The sequence below is a fragment of the Pinus tabuliformis genome, chromosome X (assembly GCF_031772625.1).
Source record: "Pinus tabuliformis cultivar Carrire ecotype Pingquan chromosome X, CPIR1, whole genome shotgun sequence".
Lineage (NCBI taxonomy): Eukaryota > Viridiplantae > Streptophyta > Pinopsida > Pinales > Pinaceae > Pinus > Pinus tabuliformis.
The window spans coordinates 725,182,105-725,205,750 of record NC_142308.1 but is presented as its reverse complement, the minus strand read 5'-3'; positions in this window follow the sequence as shown (position 1 = coordinate 725,205,750).

Sequence of the window (23,646 nt, the reverse complement as noted above, 5' to 3'; positions counted from 1 at the left end):
TCTTTGGAGAGGACCATTTGTTATCCAAGCAGTGCAAGGAAACAACACTTACTTCCTGAAAAATCTGGATGAAACTGACATGGATGAAGGTCCGGTGAATGGCAGGATGTTGAAGCACTATTTTGACTACTTCCCATGCATATAGTTTGACTCTCCCTTGTACATTATAGGGTGTATATATTACTTTCTGTTAACATGTATAAAGTGCAGCTTTCCAAGTTTTGTAAGTTATCAGCAAAAGGAAAATAAGTTCACAGATCTACCAAGATGGGAAGGGCACGATTTTGAGATTTCAAGGAGGAAAACTCCAAGTTTCGGTAAAGGAAGTTGAGGGCCAAGGCATTCTGACCTACTGTTCTTGGTCTTTCAAACGGAAAAGCCATCCCCATGTGGAGCCACTGTTAGATACCTATACCAATAGGTTTCATATTTCATGATTGGCAAAGAAAGTTCCAAATATGCTCTGCTTTGGTGATGCAAAGATCCCATATTTCCAAGGGAATGCAATATGTGTACATAGCTTGATGTTAACTGAATTTGGATGGATGGTCCAACAGCCTAATCTGGATCATGCCATGTTTCAATTTTCTGTTGTAGATTAGAGAAAGAAATCTGTCCAAACAGTTCAATCTTGGCAGATAAAGTAGTTAGGTAGAGAATGGAGGTTCCCAACTGTTTAATCTGGGGCCTTGGAAGCAATAATGCTAGCCTTAGATAGAGAAATCAAAAGAAAAAAGCCAAAGGAAAAGAAAAGGCACATAAGGGTTTGCAAGTCTAAGTGCACCCTCCTTGGACTAACAAAAAATGCTAGGCAGTAGATGGGTAGGTAGATTGGGTTGCAGAAGCATGATTCCTTTGTCACTGGCTCAGGCAAAGGAAAAACATGGTGCCGGTGCAGGTCTCTTATTCAGCAGTTTTGCAACAGTACAATGAAGCATGTCTAACTCCCTGATTACCCCCCATTATACTCATTACTAACATCCCAATACTACCTATGTTCATGGAAGAAGTCAAAGTCTTTTGTTGGTTCTTGTTTCTTTAAAAGCCACATTTCTTGTGTAAAATTCTTTTCATTTTGATCTACTTCCTGAACTAAGTTGATTTCATATAAACTTAGTGGTTTCCCCCCCTTATCCACCTCCTCCACTCATATTAACTCCTAACTTCTTATTATCTAAATCCCCTATGTTCCCCTTTTCCCCTACTATTATAAACACTATGGTGTATAAACCCCAAGCAATGTATAAATATTCCCTCCCCCTGGCAATTATAGCCATATGCCCAAAAACAGGGATTAAATTGACCTCTGGTCAGTCTAATAACCTAAGCCCTACCCCTTTTTCCCTTCACAACCCTCTGAAAAGATTTACCTATTTTACTTGCAAAAGGCCTTGTAAAAACCCACTATTACCCCTAACCCATGCTATTTTCAAAATACACTAAAAAACCCATTTTTCCGCTTTATCCAAAGTTTTGTTGCCATGCGCATTTCCACAGAAAAAACAGTGAAAAAACCCGCAAATCCGCCAAAACCCAAAGTTCCGCCCGGGCGCGCATTTCAAAAAATATATTAAAATATTCCCTGCCTGCTGCCGTATCGCCCTGACAACTTGCCCTCCCGCCAGCTGTCGGATCTGGGCTTTCCCATCCGACGGCCCTTATCAATTTCGAAGCGGCCCCGATGTACTGTCGTTAGCTTCCGAAAAATGACGTCCGCTGACATATACACAGGGGCATGCGTCGCCATACTACTGGATCGGGCCAGCCTCTGACAATCCCGCTTCCGTATGAATAGCGGTCCGATATCATACCACTTACCACTTCTGGTTTTTCGCTGACCGGTCATGCCAACGTCACGCCACCTCACCGCCGCATCAGCACCCCCGCCCGACATCGCTCCATGCTGTCACGCAACCTATGCAGTCCCTGTGGACCACTCACAGGCCGCCACGTCAACCGATGACGTCATGCTGACATCACCCGACCCTGACCCCACCTGATGTCGTCATGCTGACGTCATCCAAATTTTTGCGCCAATGCCCAAAAGCCCATATTTGGCCGAATTTTGCTATTTTTGCGCATTTTTATATGTTTTTCTGCTCTTCCTCCTGCATGTATTTTCACGTCCTTTGCTGCCGCACCTTACCAAGACCATTCGGAGCTGCTGTTACACAGAATTCGACTGCAACCAAGCTCAAATACCGCCATTAAACCAGGTATTTGTCAATTCCCCAACTGCACGCTCTGCTTCATCCTGCATTGTTGAAAAACCATTAAAATTGACCATTTTCCTTGGAAAAATAGGCCTGCTACGCCTTAAAACCAATTCTATCTCTTTCTAACCGGCCAATTGTGCCCAATTACACCCCTGTTGCTCTGAAACAGGCTGCAATTCAGCAAATTACCTAACCTACCATGCAGGAGGGTATTTCTTCCGGAAATAGTCGAAATTCAACCCAAATTCACTTATAAAACATGGATACACTAGTAGCACCTGTTGCCCTGAATGTTGCTCCATTGAATGCCCCTCAGAGAGAGTTGGAGTGGAAATCATTAGCAGATCAAGATTACCAAATATCATAGGAAATGCTAATGCATAGCAAATATCACATTCACTTGCTAAATGAATTGAAACTCAAGCATGATAGTGGAATGGATATATTGGGCATTTGGGACTCTTTCCTCCCCATCTTCAAGCTCCCTCAGGTCAACCAATTCCATGACCTAATCCACCGATGTGCTGACTGCTATGACCCCACTCAGAGGGCTGTGCTTGACCCTTCAGGCTCAGTTGTTTTTTATGTCACCCCTGCAGCCATCAGAGAGATGCTAAACTTCAATACTGCTAAGAAATTAGTTCCTTTATCATTGATGGATCTGATAAAACAAGGAGCTAAACTGACAGATGCTCAAATCACCAAGATAAATCATTTGTTCATTGATTCAACCTCTGAGACCATGAAGTACCCTCCCATTCATCATGTATACCTGAATCAATTGGGCAGAGACCTTGCAGACATGATTAGTCCCATATTGGGCTATAATTCAATAGAATTTGTTGATGAAACTGTGCTGGTGATGATGGCCATGTTTTCCCCTGGTAAGCCCCCAATCTGTTATGACTATGCCACTTACATCTCCAATAAAATACATGAGCAATTGATAGACTTGGCAAGAGAAAGGGTGTTCAGATACACCTCCTATATCTACCATTTAATCTTATACTATCAGCATGAGAAATTTCCTTTCCTGTGAAAAGAGGGGATGCACAAGGCAATCCAAGGTCAGTGGTCTATTGGTCCTCTGCTTTCCACTGTAGATCTTATTCCCCATACACTTATTGTGAGTTTATAGACCTCTTCATCCACCCAGCCATGTCTCTGCTTCTGAGCTCACCTCTTCCAAGACTAACTGATGAGATGCAGAGGATTCTTTAGTTGTCCAAGGTATACAGCATTGGGGATTGGTATTTTTACCAAAACCACACAGTTATTAGAATATATGGGTGTGAGTTGCCCCCATATAGATTTCCCAGATATGTGCCTATGAGATTGTTTGCCCTCGAGTATTTCAGGAAATTTGGGAATGCTGATGTACTCCATTTTCCAAGCAGGGGCAAGAAGGCACAGCTTAAAGTTAGAAACCAATTAGGCCACTTCATTTACAATAAAAGGGAGTAAGGTTGGCAAGAGGCAGATAGAATGCTAGAAGGCCTTGGCTTACAGACCAGTTTCCTTTGGAAACCATACGACCCCACTCATTTCATAAGATTAAGAAGGATCAGATATAGGCTAGCCAGTTATGGTCACTTAAGGTTGCCTCACATAGAAAAATATGCAAATCAACTAGAATGGAGGGAAGGCACCTTAGAAGAGGCTACTACACAAGAAGAACTAGCTCAAAGAGGAATAAGAAATCTCCAAAAGTTGGCTGACTTAGAGCTTTGTTCACAGGTATTTTCTCCTCTAGGCACTCAAGTGGGTGCAGCTGCCTCATCATCCATAGCTCAACAGAAGGCAGTCCAAGCCCCAATTACAGCAGAGACTTCAGCCAAGGATAAAGGCAAGGAAATAGAACAACAAGAGGCCCCTGAAGAGCAACAATCAGCCCAAGATCAACAGCCTGAAAATCATCCTGAACAGCAGGAAGAAATGGCAGAGGCTCCTGGTCCTAATGATGAGAAAATGCAAGAAAAGGAGGCCCCAATACAGAATGTTACAGTGAAGACTTCGGTGCTCCAAACCCCTATAAATGAAGAAAGGGGTAAGAAGAGAGATACAGAGGAACAGACTCCCCTTAGTATCGCAACATTGCAACAAGGGGAAAAGAGACAAAGGCTCGATCCTTTTTCAGAGGAGGAGATGCCTTTTGGTCAAACACAGATGGGTCCCCCCAGCACAGAGGTATCAGCTAGCTCATTACAGCAAGAGTAGCAAAGAATACCTGAAGGAGAGATCAGCTCCTCAGGGCAACAAAGAACGGGTGAGTCTAGCATAAAGAAACAATTCATAGACATCAAGACCAGAAATGAGCCATTGAGGTTACAACTATACAACCACTTGTTTAAAATGGCTCCTACAAACCAGCAGAGGTTGATGTCTGCATATGATGTGCAAGAGGGCAAAATGATAATGAGCCATTTCAAGCCCACAGCGCTGCAGCCACAGTCTGCAGCTGATTATATAAGAACAAACTTGGAAATCTTGTCCAAGGAAATCCACCCAATGGATCAAATTGAATTGCATAAACAGACGGGTGAGATGGTGTATGCTACCCTAGCAGATAATACATTGATAAATTATAGATTGCAGAATTCTTTGAATAATACCACTGCACAATTGGAGTTAGAAAATGCATCCTCCCAGGCTAAAGACAACAGGATCAGGTCTCTGGAGGAAATAATTATAGAGCTCGGGCATGACCCAAAGGATCCCAAAGTTGTGCAGGCACTGCTAAAAGAAAGAGATGCAGATATTGCAGCTTTGAGAAAGATGGTAAAGATCCCAGCAACCTTTCACCCCCAGACAGAAGAGGTTGCTCAGCAGAGGAAGGACCAGGATACAGCAACATTGCTGGTAACACTGCACAAAGAGTTGGTGCAGACTGAAGAAAAATTAGTAGAGACAGAGGCTGCATTGCAGGTAGCCCTACAGCAGAAAGAAGGAGGCCAAACATCTCAGCCCCCTCCACAAGTAATCAACCTTGAGGAACCCCCTCAAATTGTCACTCCTCCTACAGAGCCGACAGTTGAGAGAGCTCCATCAACATCAACACCAGCACCAACATCAAAGCAGGGTCCAAGCCTTGATATGCAGAAGTTGATGAATGAAATTAAAGTCCTAGAGGCCCAGATGGTAGAGCTGAATGAAGCCAAGGAAAAATTAGCCACACTCAATGAGAAACATGATAAATCTAAGCAACAGGTGGCAGAAAAGACAAGGGAAGTAAGGATCTTGGAAAGAAAAATCAAAGAGCTAGAGAAAGAAATGGCCATGAGCAAAGCAATAACAGAGCTCAAGAGAATCATATGGGTAAAGATTGGTCAATCAATCACAGACCAATGGCAATATATAGAAACCATCCATGAGCAAATGGATTTGCTGGGCAAGGCTTATGCAGAAAATCAAAAAGCCAGAGCTCCTCTAGGAAGTATGCCAGATATAGCTACTAGAATGATCAATGTGTTGAACAACAAAACTGGCATACAGTTAGAAAACTTGGGTATCAGAGATAGAACTGATACAATTTTGATGATCAAAAGGGTACTCACCCTCAGAAACTATGTTTAAGCTCTAGAAAGAAAATGTCAGGATATTCAAGCAGAGGTAAATGCTTTTGGTGCCACGATCACGGCATTATATGACAGGGGACTCCCCATGTTACTAAACAGTGCAGGAAGGCTATCTTCTCATGAGCAATATGCAAAAAGAGTCAACAACTACATCACTGATCAGTTGACTCCCTCATCTAGCACTTCGGAAGAAACTGGGCCGCCCACAAGACAAGAGCTGTATGATAAACTAGAAAATTTGTTTTATATAGAACATGAAATCAATCATCTGTTTGCAGCCCCCCCTAATTACTACAAATATACAGATGCAGATGAGACACTCCATAAAATGCAAAGGCATCAGTTTCCCACTGATCAATGGTGGACAGATATGATAAGGATTTTGCTGTGATTTGATAAAATAAATTAATCAAATGCGTTTTACAGCAAGCAGATAATGAATAAAGAAGTCACAGATCAGCAGCCACAAGTCAACGATTGCAGGTTGGCATCCCAAAGGCATCAGGGCCTCGACGTGTCATCTACAGCAGCCGTCATCAGCAGGAGCCATCCAAGAATTAACGCAGCCGGCCCTTGGGCCCAAAAGTCATCATCAACTGACAAACAACAAACAGCTGTTATATGCCTTTACTATAGGCTTTTATTTTTGTAATAACTTCACTGTACAAAGTTGGTAGAGATAGTTATTGCTCAATAACTTTCATTCTAGATATTTTACTTGATATTTTTGTATAAAATCTCCCCCACGCAGTTGATTCAGGGGTTGTTGTTTCTTGTTAAAAAAGAGGAGAACTCGGCTGTAATCTCTGGAAGAATAATACAAAGAAAGCTTGGAGTTTACAGAAATTTGGTCTTACTGATGCATACTGTCTTGGAACCATTGAATGCTACAGGATTCTAGTGCTATGGCTTAATACAATAAGTTTTCTCTATCTCTGTTAATGTTTTGTCATCTGTTTAACTCATATCTCTCATATGTTGTTCTAAATTTAGGAAGAAAGAAAAAGAATAGCTCAGGATTTGTCCATGGAGACACCCTGATTTCAATCTTTCTTTACTATAAATGTTTTCTACAGGCTCAGCTATTTAATTGGAATTCTTAACTGCTCCAATAAACCCTGAATCTTTCGCAGTTCCTATTTAGTAATTCATGTATGCTACTAAGTAGAAATTGCTGCTCAAATTGTTACCACACTGTCTGTAATTCCATCTCCCACTGTTTCACTCACTAATCAGAAATTATATTAAGAATAGTCATCTAGCCTTGCAGTAAAACTTTCTCCATCACAGGTACCAGGACTGTCTCAGATTTCTGACTCCAAATGCCCAATGGACTAACATCTTCCAAACCTTTCATGCCCTTCTCACAACAACAGTTCACAACCAAAACTTCAAACAAAAAACTGAAACTTATAACTAGCCTAAAATCTTCACAAAACAGAGCTAAAACTTAAAGAGAGAGCCCTCTCTGATTACAGGTAGGCTAGGACCTATAATCCAAAGCTTGGTTAGTGGTTACCCCGGCCGTATTCCCTTGGGAGTCATAGGGAACAACCTGGGTGTTAACACTACCCATGGTCCGCGAACCATGGGATTGTATAAATAGAGGTAAGCTCTAAGTAGTTAGAGGAATAAATCAAGAAATGAAGATCGATCATGTATGAGAGATAGCTCTGAAGTAGAAGTCTAAGTCTTGAGTCGTAATGTAGGTAGAGGCTCTACAACTGAGTGCGGAGAGGCCTACAAGTCCGCAACTAAGTGCGCGGACCCCTGTAGTTGAGTGTGCAGGGTGGGTTGAGTCGGCAATTGTTTGAAAGTATCAATAAAGTGAAGTATTATACAAATTTTGTGTCTTTATTTCCTATTTTTGAATCTTGTTATGTTGGGTATGAATTTCACTTATAATGCTTCTATGATGCATGAATATATGTAATTGTGTTGGTTAAGTGAATGCAAGTAAGAGAATCGGTTTACGCGAAGCTAACTAAGATATGTTAATAAGATAAGTAAGAAACTTAGCCTTGCTTGGGAAATATCATAGTTCGCTACCCTAGCAGCATGAAAGTATATCATCACTAGGTTAGGACTACATGAAAGCCAATTGTATCCTTTTGCGAAGGTACTGAAGTGTGGAATAAAGGGCTAAGCAACCTGCGTGAAGGTAGGTCTAGCTGAATTAAACCGACATCACATCCATCTCAAGGGTGCGGAAACTTGGTTCCAGCATCCCCCCATACTGCTTCGGGTGAGACTTCAGTCTGCGCTCCATGGGCTGATGCCGAAAGGGCCAGTAGTGTAGGGATTTGTTTGGCTAACTAACATTGAACCTAGGTCAGGCCCCCATAAGCCAACAAATGGTTCTGTTGCCGGGACCAGAATCTGCATAAGATATGTGTGATGTCATATTACCTCAATCCAACTAAGAAAGAAATTAGAGGCTATTTGGACAGAAGGATTCATGAGTTCGCGACACAAGAAAATAGAAACCCGTGACTGTTAAAACAATAGTGGTTGGACCAATACCTGCATATAGAGATCCATGAAATATTTTTCACCTCCTTTCCTACTGAGCTATATGAGTGGATTGCGAAGTTAACAGATAGCCAAGGAAGGTGGAAACTTGACAGTCCTATTGTGTGGACACTAGAGCTAGTGCGAAGGTTGGAAGCATCAGAGGATAAGATCGCCAGCACCGTTGATCATTGGCTTGATCACATCATAGGAGGATTTGTGACTGAATTCGCGGTCAACACCTCAGTCAACTATAGCAAGGCATAGTGACACATTTTCAAAGGACCATAAGGTAAGTACCTAAAATCTTTGAATACTTGGACTAAGATATTGTTGTGAGAAAAATGGGTTATGTATCTACCTTAATGTTCGGGATTGCGCGAAGTGGAAGATTTTATAGAAACAAAGGAAATAAGGGTCCAAAGCATAGCCCCTTGATTTCACCTTTGCGAGGGGACACAAAAGGGATCACGAAGGTCTCTCTATGAAGTGTTTTTCAGTTGATAAAAAAGGATTCCTATGAATACCACCTCCACCCACACCACTGCCGACTTCACCACCATCACCTCCAACTTCACCCATACCACCTCCACCTCCACCGTGGTTCAGTATGGAAAACACAGTGAAGTTGCTTTTGTTCAAAGAATTGGGAAATGAGGACCTAGACCAATTTTGGTTCATTCTGAGGGATGTATCAGAAGCTCAAGGTGTTACAGATGACCATATAAATAAAGAAACACTGGTTAGTGCTCTGTAGGATTGTGTGCTAACTTGGTATATTAAGTACTCCAGCGATAACCTGAATGCTAGAGTAGCGGATATCCAAGCAGCACTAAATAGGGAATTTAACAGCCCTAAATTCAAAGCGCAATTGATTGTGGGATTCAAGGAGATCGCGATGCTACCAAGCGAGACGCCTTGGGAACTAGATCAGAGGCTGAAATGTATGATCCATGAAGCCAAAATGAATTTGAAAGATGGACAGAATCGCGAGTGCTTTGTGGCTTCGCTACTACCATGCTTAAGGAATGCATTGTCGTAACAAAAGATAACAACTCAGGCAGAGGCCTTGGAGATTTCCATGAGACTACGTGAGACTCTGATGCAATATCATAATCTAGGAGTTCAACAAATCCATGCATAGCTGAAGAATTTGTGCCTTGAGATGCAAAGCATGAAGTAGGATAGGACGGTTTGGCCAGAGGTAAGCGAAGAGATGTGGTGTTTGAAATGCAAGAGTCAGGGTCATGATAAGGACCACTACCCCGTCTTTACAAATTACCTTGCAGGAGGAGGACTGATACCTTTAAGGCCAGAAGCTCAAGTAGGACCTAGTGCAGCGCCTGCTTTATGGTGCGCTATTTGTCAGGTATCTAGAAAAATGACACAAAGAACTATCACTTGCTTCAGAAGTATATGCAAACACCAAAACATTTGTTCTGCAACTTTTGTAGGTCGGTAGGACATGATGAGCATACTTGCAGGAGCTATGAATTGAAGATGGATAGAACTCCTACCTACAGGATTTAGGCTGAAACATGGCCCCTTGACCAGAATGTTGGGATGGCATGGATAGGATTTCAGGGGCACATATGAGGCTGAGGTAGAGGAGGACTTGGTAGCGGTCAAGGGCAGTTGATTTTCTACAATTTTGGAGGGCCGGGACACTATGCCTATGATTGCACTAATCGAACACGCCTGTCTTGCAAGTATTGCACGCTATTTGATCATGAAACAAAAGATTTTCCTACACTCATAGCTAGGATACATGAAAGGAGTTCTACCACCTCTCTCAACTCAGAACCTATAGATGATGAGGTTTGAGCCATGTGAGGAAGATCCGAACATAAATATAGTGCTCCAAAGTGGAATTGTGACAGGAGATGATAGGGGGAAATAGTCGAAAGACAGTACACGGGTTCACAAAGCCCCGATGAAAGAGGTTGAGCTCAATTTGGAGTGCGCTCATGAAGCATTCATGGAGGCTAAGAAGAACTTCATTGAGGCCTCTACTTAAGGAAGCAAGGATAAACCAAAGCCAGAGATGGACCCCTCCATGCTCACAACTTTCCTAGAAACCTGTATGAAGTTATTGCGCGACTGTGAGGCTATGAAAGGGTTACAATAACTCATCAATAGATGTTCTAGGACTGTGCCAAGTGAACCATGTGTAGTCCGCAAGATCGGAAAGAATAAGACAAGGATGGGGCGTGAAATGAGGCTCACCACGTAAATCGGAGAATACAGAATGGATCATGTCAATCTGGATTTGGGATAAGCTGCGAATGTTCTACTAAAACAGACATGGGAATGAATGGAGAGACCTATGCTACAATGGCCTTTGATTCAGAGTAGGATGGCGAATCAGCAGGAAATCATACCCATGGGGTGGTGGGAGGGAGTGACGATGGATATTGAGGGAGTGAGCCCTGAAAAACTTTGAAGTAATTGAGATTGTTGATGACAGCAATACCTACCCTATGCTCTTGGGGAATTGATTGGGCTACTGATATGAATGGGGTAATCAATTTGAAGAAGCAAAAGATGATCTTTGAGAAGAAATCACTGCGTGTAATAATACCCCTGGATCCTGCTAAAGGATCGTGCTATATGGAACTAGTCCGCAATTATGAGAGTGATGATGATCTGGAATGCATCTGTAAGATAACAATGCAATACCAAGGCCAAGTGAATCCCACCATGGGTGGACGAATTACATGAGAGCACAAGAGTTCCTACACTTTAGACTCCAATGAGGAAATAGAATGCTGGCAGAATCAGTTACACAAAGTAACTACACTGAATTACAACATGATGACTCAATTGTTGCACTGTGTGTCGTCAGAGGTAAGAAATCTACCTACTTATGATGGAATAAATGAGGTAGATACCTTTTTGGATTCATTTGAAAGGGATGTGCCTGAAAAGAAACATTTCCAGGCCTTGGATTGGGCACTACGCACTACACCCGCAAGATGGTGGGGTACGCACAAGGGTAGGTTTGATGATTGGTAGGATGATGCAAGAATTATTTGGGAAGCCTAAGATGCAACTAATAGATAAGTGCGATGGGAAGAATGATCCATGCGTGCATTTGACCAAATGGATGCAATCCTGTGGAGAAAAGCCCCAACCTGAGCAGGTGCACCTGTACTCCGCGCTAAAGTACCTGGTCAATAATCATGTGTTGGGGGGGCGAATCTATAGATTGCTCTTATTGTTCCAAGAATACAATTTTGAAGTTGTTGTGAAGCCTAGATGATTGAACGTGGGACCAGACCACTTGTCGCACATTGAGACAGGGGAGGGGCCTACTAATTTGGAGGAAGGATTACCTAATGTGTAGCTCTTTGCTATGCACATCACGGATGGACATTTCAAGGATATAATACACTTCCTAACAACTGGAACTGCGCCAGAAGGATACTCTGTCCAGCAAAAGAAGTAATTAGTGGTGTGTGCAGCAGACTTCTCTATCATTGTTGGGCATCTATATAAGATGGGGAATGATGAAACATTGCGAAGGTATGTACCTGAGTTTGAATGAAGCATCATCCTCATGGATGCTCATGGGGGTGCTGCGGGAGGACATTATGTAGGGAGAGCAACCATGTAGAAGATTCTACATGCAGGGTTGTGGTGGCCAACCCTTCATTAGGATTCAAAATTATATTGCAAGGCATGTGATGTATGTCAAAGAACAGGCAGGCCATCGCGAAGCGATGAAATAACTTTGAATCCACAAATGACATTGCAACCCTTCGAAAAGTAGGCAACAGATTTTATAGGACCCATTTAGCCTCAAGGAAAGACAGGCACAAGGTACATTATCACTGCGACGTAGTACTTGACTTGTTGCGAAGAAGCGCAGATGATAAAGGATTGCATGGGAGTGACAACCATGAAGTTCCTATTTGAACATGCACTGACGCAATTTGGATGTCCAAAGATCTTGATGAGCAATCAAGGTACGCACTTCTTGAATGAGACGATCAGTGCACTAACGAAGTAATTTCAGGTGTGTCACCAAAATAGCACACCTTATCACCCATGGGCTAACGGGACAGTGGAGGCGTTCAACAAAGTGCTCAAAACCACATTGACCAAGGTATGTAATTCTCAGTGAAGTGATTGGGACCTACGCATACCTATAGTATTGTGGGCTTATCGGATGACATGCAAGAAGCTAACGGGACAAAAACCCTTTAGGCTGGTTTATGGGGTTGAAGTAGTGATGCCTGTGGAATGCAGTGTGCCTAGTCTATGCATAGCAGCGCTCACAGGTATGACAGATCATGGAGCCTTGGAAGAGAGGCTCGCGCATTTGGTGTTCAAAATAGCAACAAGAAATGATAAAAATAGAATCCAAAAACTCTAATTTTAATTTGTCCTTGAATTAAAATTGTGAATTAAAATTGAATTAAGTCTTACCAGATACTTGAAAATAATTAATTATTTCATTATGGATTAATTAGTTGGAGAAATTCAAGTTATAAGTCTTTCTAAAGTCATGCAACAGTTATCCCTTGAATTAATGAGATTATCCCTTAATTAAGGAGATAAGAGTGAGTTATATTTGAGTTGTAATTAGTTAACTCAGTTTTCTAAGTTAAGTCCAGTTAAATTAGTTCCAAACTATTTGAGGAACTAATTTTGAGTTATCAGTCAGTTGATGCATGCATGCACTCAACCAGTGGACTCCAGATAACTAAAGATTCCCTCATTAGGAACTCATGCATGTCTATTCAGAGAAAGACCCAGTTGAATTAAAGACAAGGACAATGTACTATCATTTGCATGTGTTTTCCTATAAAGGAAACTCATGCATGTAGTCAAGGTAAGGTTCCTTGAGGATTGCACAGTTCTGACAGTGTGTTAGAGTAGTGTGTAAGCGTAGTGTTCCACTGGGTAAAGGAGATCATCCCAGAGGAACTGCACAAGGAAATAGGAGCTTGGAGGGTAGAGGAGAAGGCTTGTGAGAGGCTTTGATTTCCTGTGAGAATCTAGAGGATTGTACTGAGAGCTGGCTAGTTGTGAGAGCTAAGGCTTTGTATAATTCTGATGTATTTCCATCTTGTATGATAATATCGATAGTGGGGTTTTTAGCTGAGGCTTTCCCCTGAGTATTTTCTGTGTTTCATGTGCATTGATGTTGTGGGGAAAAATGCCTATGCAGGATGATCCTATCCACCTAAGGTGTGACAGTGCCTTAGCAACAAACAGAGACAACTATTCTAGTATTCTTCCTTTATGAATTAAGAATGAAGAGAGATGGATGGACTAACCGGTGTCTTCCGTTTGTCCCTCGATCCGGTTTCTCTTCTCTTCGAGAGTTCCTAGCTACTTGCCTTCTCGCTCGCCCAGCTTCAAGAGGTTTCTGCAAGATCACAAGAAGAGAACACTACACAAGACATGGATTCATATTCATAACTAGTTCAGGATTAGAAATAAACTAAACATACTAATGCAATCATACATCAAAGATACATCAGTATATAGGAGAAACCAAGATAGCTTTATTGATGAATAACAAGGTTCAGGAAGAGATACAACCCAGAGGGCTCCAATCCAGCATCTCCTTCCCAACAAATGGAATTCCTATCTTCACCCCCTTCAAAGCATTAAGCACCCAATGATTCCAATCTCAAACCAACAGAAATTCTTTTCAATAACAAAATTCCAGCCTCTATATCTCATGGAGGAGAGATCCATATATAGATGTTTGGAGAGAGGATGAGTCAGCTTGAGATCTGACTAGTGTCCTCTCCCTCTGTCAGTTCTTGATTCCACTTGGAGGTTCTTGCTTCCACTTGGAGATTAGGAACCTCTTACTCATCACCAGTCGAATTCACTGAGGCAAGTGTCATTGAGGAAGATTCTCGAAGCTTCCTGGGTCTTGACACCTCTTGGAATGAACTTGCCATTTGGCAATTCTCGCTCAACGCACCCTGGTAGTGTTTCTACCTATGTTGTAGTGTAGGTAGCCAGCGCTGGCTTTGACATTCAGCGTAGACAGCTAGTGGAGCCATTGAATTGATCCTGAATTGACTTGTTTTTGAGCAGTTTCTGGTGGAGAACTTCTATGAATTGCTGTGGTTTGTTAGCCTTGTTCCTCTAGGGGTAGGAACAACATGTTTAGGGACTTTGGATCCCTTAGATTATGGACATTTCATGCTCAATGCTGTAAGGCACAAAAATTTCTATAACAGTTGCCCCCTAAAGTATGAGGTCGTTTATCGGGTGAAATGCTTTATCAGGAGGATCCGAAGTTCATCCAATGCTGGGAGGAGACCTGTAATAAGATACAATACAATACATTATTTTTCATACTGCTTTCATGATCTAGCTGAGGTGGGCATTCCCATGCTCAGCTTTATAAATTCATTTTTCTGTACATAGAAGAGACAATCGTCTGGTGGTAGACTGATAATTTTGATGAAATTATCATCCTTTGGATAGGATGATTATCTGCTACAATGATGTACATGTCAATGTCTTTATCTTTCCTGAATATATATCGCAACCTGGATGGATGAAACTAGATCCGGGGTCTTCAAACTCGTTCGATCTTCACTCTAAGTACAAGTCGATCCATGTGAGAAATGTTCTGAAGTCGAACATGGAAAGACATCGCTTGATTATCGGTCAATGAGGTAAACCGCTAACAAGCGCGAGAGGAATCACCGATAATGATAATGACCCTCAAGGTACTACAGTACAATTCACGTGGTGTGAATAAAGGACTTGGCGTCGAACACCACACAAAATCTTTCGGTCGAAGGTCGTTGATGTATACCTGTCGCCGGAAGTGAGAAACTTGCCATTGAGGCATGCAAGCTTCAAAGTACTGAAGGGGTTGTTCCTAGATCAACTTCTTGGATAATGAGATGATGTCGACAAGAAGCGATCTGTCAAAGGAGGGCCTTAATGAATCCCACATCAATGACACGGAACGGAGCTAATGATTTTGATGGAGGTGAAAACGATCTGTGACATATGATTCAGGGTGGTGGTCATGAAAGGATGAAGGATAATGTACGGCAGTCGATGGGACAAGGTTGACTTTTCTGAATGACTTCTCTTGAACATATGGCGACACTGATGCGATGGATCGGTAGCATTACCGCAAATATGGATGGTATGGCGAGACCATGGTGATGTGATCGATGAATGAAACAACCCAACCCGATTGTGGTACGGAGGAAAAGTGTCATGTTCAAGAGCGACTTGCTACCATCAAAGTTTTCTTGAGTTTCTCCCAATTTTTCCCCAGTCATTGCTGACCAGTACCTCTTTATTTTTTTCAAGTTTGAGGAGGATAACATATGCTTGTTCTATAACCTGCCCTTCGGGCAAGCCCATCACTATGTTTTAACGAGCCTAGCGATAGTGAAACTCGTTCTTGTCTAAAGACAAGTTTGTCGCTATTTAACGATTTTAACGAGTCTAACGATAAAGATAAATCGGTTCTTTTCATTTTTAGAGAGTCTGAAAAGATACATAAAGTTAACTCCAAAAGTCCTTTTTCTTCATCTAATCCCTTAGGTCTGAAAAAGTATAAAACAATACAGAAGGGATGAGTTTTTGATAGTTTTAACGAGCCGAATAAAACAAGCGCTCGATCTTTTTGTGCAATAATCCCTCAGGTCCAAAAAGATTAAAATCTAGAGGAGGGATAGCACTTCCTGTCCCTTTAACAAGCTGGAAGGCCAAGGACTCGGTAATCTTTTCATATTTTATGAGTCAGATGAAAAGAGCTTAAAGAAGACTCGTCTTTTAAGGAACGAGTGATAAAACAGGTTAGCAGCTGATTCCAGGTACAGGTTGGAATTTTCCAATCACGGCAGTGTCACAAGGATGGCTAGTGAAATCACTCTTCGCAGCTGTTCCTCAAAATGGGTAAACAAACATATGGAGGTGAACGATCGGCCAATGGAAAAGTGGAGGTGACGGTGCAAACACGACCAAAGCTTTAATGGCTGATAATGTTACATTCACAGTGGTTATTTACCGGAATAGTTCATTTTTTAATGAGCTTAAACACGGGAAAACACTTGCTCGGATCTTGCGTTTATTTTTTAACGAGTATGAACTATGCGCTAAAACTGCTCGGATCTTGCGTTTATTTTTTAACGAGCATGAACTATGTGCTAAAACTGCTCAACTAACCCAGTCGTATGATAAGAGTGTCTCATTAAGATTCTATTTTTTATGGAGCTTCATCTTACAAAGCTATGCCCCGCATCCTTTCTTTATGCAAGTTAGGAAACGGCTAACCCAAAAAAAAGATAAATAACCGCTCTTTGCTTGCACTCCAAAAGGTTTGCATGCCCCCAGGTATAAAGTACGATTTCAAGGTTACCTCTACTTCTTTTCCGTCAAAACAATTGTTTTAACGAGAGAGGCTTACCTCTTTCAAGTTACCCAAAGATTGTCTCGTTAATCTTTCAAACAAAACACTTCTTCGGTGATATCTACCGAAATAGACAAAGGTGAGAGACTTCATTTGTCAACTCACATAACTTTGAAAAAAGAATCTTATTCTAGAATAACCCTCTTCCAGCATGGGCGGGGTACAGACTAGTCATATTCTCCCGCGGAAACCTACCCTATACCCAAAGTTTTCCTGCCGAAGCAGACCAGGACGCATGCCCCCTGGGTTCCAGTCATATCCTCCTAGATTACTCGCGCTCATCAGGAGGACGGACCATGGGTTGAGACATTTCTTGCGTGAAGAGACCATTTAGGGATGGTATATGACTATTTGCGATGCGTGATCCGGGAAATGAAAGTTGGTCCACGAGCTTGACCATTCTTCCTTCGTGCGGAAAACACATTACTCTAAAGAGTGAGGAGATGATGGCTCCCATGCAATATATATAGTCTCGTCCAAGGAGTAGGTTATAATCCAAGGGTCCTTGGATGACTATCACGTTCATTTGAACGGTCTTCCCTTTCAATGTTATGGGCACATTGGGGAGGATCCCTAGAGGTCGACTGGTTCCTTTATCAAAGCCTGATAGATTTCTCATTTTAGGTAAAAGCGCTGGCGAACCAAGCGCTTTCCAAGCAATAGAGGAAAGGATACTCACAGATGCCCCCTCATCAATGATAGTGCCAGCCATTACCATTCTGTATATTTGAACGATAATTCTGAATGGTATGCTTGCTGGCAACCGGGGTCTGCCTAGTTGGTTCCAGTCGAAGGACACAACCAGGTTGCTTGGTGGTGGGACCGAATAGACGGTCGGGTATGATTCTGATGAAGTTCCTTCCTGCAATAAAGGAATGGGCAAATTGCCCCCTTGTTCGTCGGAGTCTGTGTTGATGAAGAGAATTTGGACGGTGTCGTCTTTATTCTCCTTTGTGATGGTATCATTCAAAGATAGAGCCTCTGAAGGCAAAACCGGGTCAACTGCCGCCTCAACATTTTGACTTTCGTCAGGTATGGATCCAGACGGTTCATCTTCAATGATAGGTGCTTCGGCTGACCACCTGGGCGGGCCATCCGGGTTCTCAACTAGTGAAGGACTTGGCAAGAGTTTTTGATATCCAGGAGGAAGTTGCGCTCATAAGATCGGGCGATCTTCCAAAACTCTTTTAGCCTCGTCTAAGAAGGGACAACGGTGGATGGCGTGATCGCCTTCACACAGTTTGCAGGGAAATCTAGCTTTCCCTCTGTGTCCTGTGGCTTCACTTTCACTAGTTGATGGTGTGCTGTCAACATGGCTATCAGAGGTTGACGCCACCAAGTTGTGCAAACGGGGAGACCAGTCCCTTAGTATCCGAGGGATGCAGGGACAATCTCTGTGGAAGTGGTCTCCCTTGCATATGACACATGGCGATTTAGGCCTAGTCAGTGTTGTGTGTGGATTTTTGTCAGACGACACTTGTTTGCCTCCAGTCGCTTTTGGCTCTTTCTTCTTCTTCTCTTTCTTCTTCTTTTCCTTTTTCTCCTTAGGAACTTGGTTTTTTGTTCTACCAGTTCCTTCAAGCGAAGAGGAAGGAGGAGAGGAATAATTAGATGAAGTAGAAGGCTGGTGGGCAACTCTGGTCTGGTCTAACTGTTGATTCGACTGTTCAGGAATGGTGGTGTTCTGAACGACATTGGTTGAAAAGAGCCAGACCGACAGGCCAATTGCCAGTCCTGGAAGCGACAATGTGGCCATATGGGGCGCACCAACATCTCCCCAAGAGGAGAAGGGACTAGGATTTCCAACAAGGGGACTTCCTTGGTTGGTGTGCTCCATTTTTTCAACTTAAAGATCAACGCAAGAATAAAGGGTGATTGTTCTGTTTAAAATAAATTTTAACGACGCTTTAGACACAACTTGCTTTTTCAATTTTAAAGAGTCTAGAAAAAGCTAAAGATGACTCTAGTCTCCTTCGATGTTTTAACGAGCCCGAAGTGACAAATGCTCGAATGGACTTTTTCTGTTATAGAGTCTGAAAAAGGCCAAAAGGAACTGCTCTGGAGTTCTAGGCAGAGGATGTGCCAAACTTTTCGCAAAACCGCAGAATACTTTTTAAGGTACGAGCGATCGATCTTCCTGAATGCTGTGTTCAGTGCATTGCGATGAGTAGGGCGGCCGACATGGCTTCCTAAGGATAAAGGATTTATGCCTATAGGGGTCTCCCAATATATACATGACGGTACGCGGGAGCACAATCCGTACCGGCGCTATCGTCCCTCAAGAAGAATCACCCACCATCAACGAGATCGATAGTCACCAGGCTTTACGACGCCGGAACACGTCTCTAGCCTAGACCTCTATGTTGTGCGTTATGTTGCAAAGCGTTGTTAAGTTCATTCAATTTATTTTAGGTTGATCTTTTTAGAAGTTTGCCTTTTGAGGTTCACCACGAGATGTATGATACAATTCTTAAATGCAGTCTAAAGATGATAAACAAGCTTTATATCTTTTCAACTTATGAAAATCCTAGCTACAAAGGGAAAAGAAAGACACCATCTTTTCTCAAAGAGCAATCAACACACTCTAATGCACTTTTCCTAAATCAAACATGCAAACTATCAAGATGCAAATGCACAATGCAAGTGTTTGTTTTCCGCTTTCTTAGTATTGATGCCTACAAAGAAGGCTTTTTGTACAACTTTGAATTTGCTTTTAAATGAAAAATACAAACAAGTTTACTTTTTCGAAATCAGAGAGGGTAGAAGAGATTACAACACTTAACGATTTCCAAAATGAACACTTTTTTCGACACTTAAAAGAGACAAACTGAAACCAATAAGAAAAAGCAAATATATAATCAACTGTAAACAGCCAATGAACTCTCTCCTAAGATCACAATCAACAGATCTGAATCAAGGGCTACAGGATGATTATTTCACTCATGCAAAGGAAAACTGCGAATGACGCCACAAACACATAAAAACACTCACAGTCTTTTTGTACAAAAGGAGGCGTAATTTAAGCAGAGAAAAGGAGTTATCAGACTGGTACCTATGCTGGTTATAGGCTGCAAAAATCAGAGATCAAAACAGGGCAAAACAGAGCATAGAACCCCAGCTGCACAAGGCCTAACTGGATCAGCACAACCTCAACATAGGGGTTTTGACATTCAGCACAGGTAGCTTTCACGGGACCTGCATTGAAATGCAGAACCTCTTCACAGGGTCTGCGCTGAAGGAGAAACGAGAGTTTCTCACTGGGTTCTGGGTCAGAGATTGCTGATTAATCTACTGTTTCAGGCCAAATAAAAGCAACAAGCAAGGTACAATCAAAGGGATGCTTTGAGGGGGTACTAAGATCTATCACAAAGGATCATCAAAGCATTTGTGAGTCCATTGTTCAGATCATAGACAAATCCAGTGATTGTATCAAAGCAGCAACTGTCTACTTTGCATCTGAGAATAGCAGATGCAGTTCGATTGTTGCTGTTGAGTCTATGAAACAAACAATGATAGAAACACAAATAAAATGACTAAACAGATCTCCCCAGCGGAGTCGCCAATTTGTTGTGGGGAAAAATGCCTATGCAGGACGATCCTATCCACCTAAGGTGTGGCAGTGCCTTAGCAACAAACAGAGACAACTATTCTAGTATTCTTCCTTTATGAATTAAGAATGAAGAGAGATGGATGGACTAACCGGTGTCTTCCGTTTGTCCCTCGATCCGGTTTCTCTTCTCTTCGAGAGTTCCTAGCTACTTGCCTTCTCACTCGCCCAGCTTCAAGAGGTTTTTGCAAGATCACAAGAAGAGAACACTACACAAGACATGGATTCATATTCATAACTAGTTCAGGATTAGAAATAAACTAAACATACTAATGCAATCATACATCAAAGATACATCAGTATATAGGAGAAACCAAGATAGCTTTATTGATGAATAACAAGGTTCAGGAAGAGATACAACCCAGAGGGCTCCAATCCAACATCTCCTTCCCAGCAAATGGAATTCCTATCTTCACCCCCTTCAAAGCATTAAGCACCCAATGATTCCAATCTCAAACCAACAACAATTCTTTGCAATAACAAAATTCCAGCCTCTAGATCTCATGGAGGAGAGATCCATATATAGATGTTTGGTGAGAGGATGAGTCATCTTGAGATCTGACTAGTGTCCTCTCCCTCTGTCAGTTCTTGATTCCACTTGGAGATTAGGAACCTCTTACTCATCACCAGTCGAATTCACTGAGGCAAGTGTCATTGAGGAAGATTCTGGAAGCTTCCTGGGTCTTGACACCTCTTGGAATGAACTTTCCATTTGGAAATTCTCGCTCAACGCACCCTGGTAGTGCTTCTACCTATGTTGCAGTGCAGGTAGCCAGTGTTGGCTTTGACATTTAGTGCAGACAGCTAGTGGAGCCATTGAATTAATCCTGAATTGACTTGTTTTTGAGCAGTTTCTGGTGGAGAACTTCTGTGAATTGCTGTGGTTTGTTAGCCTTGTTCCTCTAGGGGTAGGAACAACATGTTTAGGGACTTTGGATCCCTTAGATTATGGACATTTCATGCTCAATGCTGTAAGGCACAAAAATGTCTATAACAATTGATTCTTCTTCTTCTTGTTATATATGTTCAGCTCGATCTTACTCAATCTTTAAGATTCTGCAAATTGATAGTAGAATTAAATTATAGTATTTTACTTTGGTATATTGCATTATCAGGTTAATCTACAGTCACATTTTCTACATGATCTTAGAGTTAGATTTGTAGAGAATTTGCAGAATTTACACATGGTATTAGAGGTATCTAATCTATAGAGAAATTTATACATAGTATCAGAGCGAGGTTCATCGAAGCTGTGAGTAGTATATGGAGAAGAGAATTCAAAAGTTTGAAGTTCGGGGTTGCAGGTTTAAATCCTCGAATGGATCGGAAGCTGAGGAATTATCCTCTCTATTTTAAATGGACTTTACCCTCATCGCATGCATGGTGTCATCGATGATGGGTTGTGCTTGGTATCTTGATAGTGGAGCCTCATTCCACATGACCAGCAATAAAAGTTTATTCAGTGCCTTGGAGGAGAAATACCTCAAGATGCGCATAGAGATGGGCGACGACGAAAGGTATAGTGTTTCAAGAGTGGGAATGGTTGCTTTTCAGAGGGAGCATGGAGCTCCTATCACCTTGATAGATGTGAAGTATGTGCCTGGACTGAGGAAGAACTTGGGATCGGTTGTGATGTTTGAGGACAAAGGCTACAATATTTCCTTCAGTAAAGGAAATCCATTCCATTGACACATCACCACGAGACAAGTGAAACATATCGGTTCATGAGTCAAGAACCTGTATGATCTTGAGTTTCAAGATGCATGCAAAGCCTTGAGGAGCAAGGCCAATGTTAGAGACTTGGTGGTTGATAGGGAGAGTAAATTACCTTTCAACATGTAGCCCCAGAAGAAGCCTTAGACAATTATGGAGGAGCCACAATTAGAGAAGTGGGCAGGGAAATCACATGAAGCCATACCTCTAGGTTTGAGGTGGGGTGATGTAAGGTGATAGTCCCAAGAAGGCTAAAATTAGGCAGGGTCCATTGAGAGGTTTTATCTCATGGATCGTACCTTGCTACGGGAGCCCAAAGTACATAGTAGCAGGAGGAATCAATGGGATTGATGCAGTCAGAGATCAAAGTGACCAAGGCTAGAGCAGTCAGATACTGAAGGGTGCAAAGAAGGATTGACAATAGTGGAGAAAGGTTGAGTCAGTAAAAGTTCAAAATTTTCAATTGACAGAGGTAATAGCAGTCAGAGACTTTGATGACAGACACATCATACTTATTCAGGTTGGATGTTTTTTTGTTTCTGGAGTTGTTGGAGCAACAACACTAGAGAGAAGTGTTGCATGCATAACATTCCAAAGGTTCGCGATTGGGATCGAGTTGAATTGCTTTCTTGTTGAGAGGGAGTGTTGAAAATAGCAACAAGAAATGATAAAAATAGAATCCAGAAATTCCAATTTTAATTTGTCCTTGAATTAAAATTGTGAATGAAAATCAAATTTAGTCTCACCAACTGCTTGGAAATAATTAATTAACTCATCATGGATTAATTAGTTGGAGAAATTCAAGTTAGAAGTATTTCTGAAGTCATGCAATAGTTATCCCTTGAATTAAGGAGATTATCCCTTAATTAAGGAGATAAGATTGAGTTATATTTGAGTTGTAATTAGTTAACTCAGTTTACTGAGTTAAGTCTAGTCAAATTAGTTCCAAACTATTTGAGGAACTAATTGTGATTTATCAGTCAGTTGATGCATGCATGCACTCAACCAGTGTACTCTAGATAACTGAAGATTCCCTCATCAGGAACTCATGCATGTCTATTGAGAGAAAGACCTAGTTGAGATTAAAGACAAGGACAGTGTATTATCAGTTTCATGTGTTTTCCTATAAAGGAAATTCATGGATGCAGTCAAGGTAAGGTTCCTTGAGGATTGTATATTTCTGACAGTGTGTTAGAGCAGTTTGTGAGAGAAGTGTTCCACTGGGTGAAGGAGATAATCCCAGAGGAATTGTGCAAGGAAATAGGAGCTTGGAGGGTAGAGGAGAAGGCTTGTGACAAGCTTTGATTACCTATGAGCATCTAGGAGGATTGTACTAAGAGCTAGCTAGCTATGAGAGCTAAGGATTTGTATAATTCTGATGTATTTCCACCTTGTATGATAATACAGATAGTGGGGTTTTCAGCTGAGGCTTTCCCATGAGTATTTTTTGTGTTTCATGTGCATTGATTCTTCTTCTTCTGGTTATATGTGTTCAGCTCGATCTTGCTCAATCTTTAAGCTTCCGCAAATTGATAGTAGAAGTAGATTATAGTATTTTTCTTTGGTATATTGCATTATCGGGTTAATCTACAGTCATATTTTCTACATGAT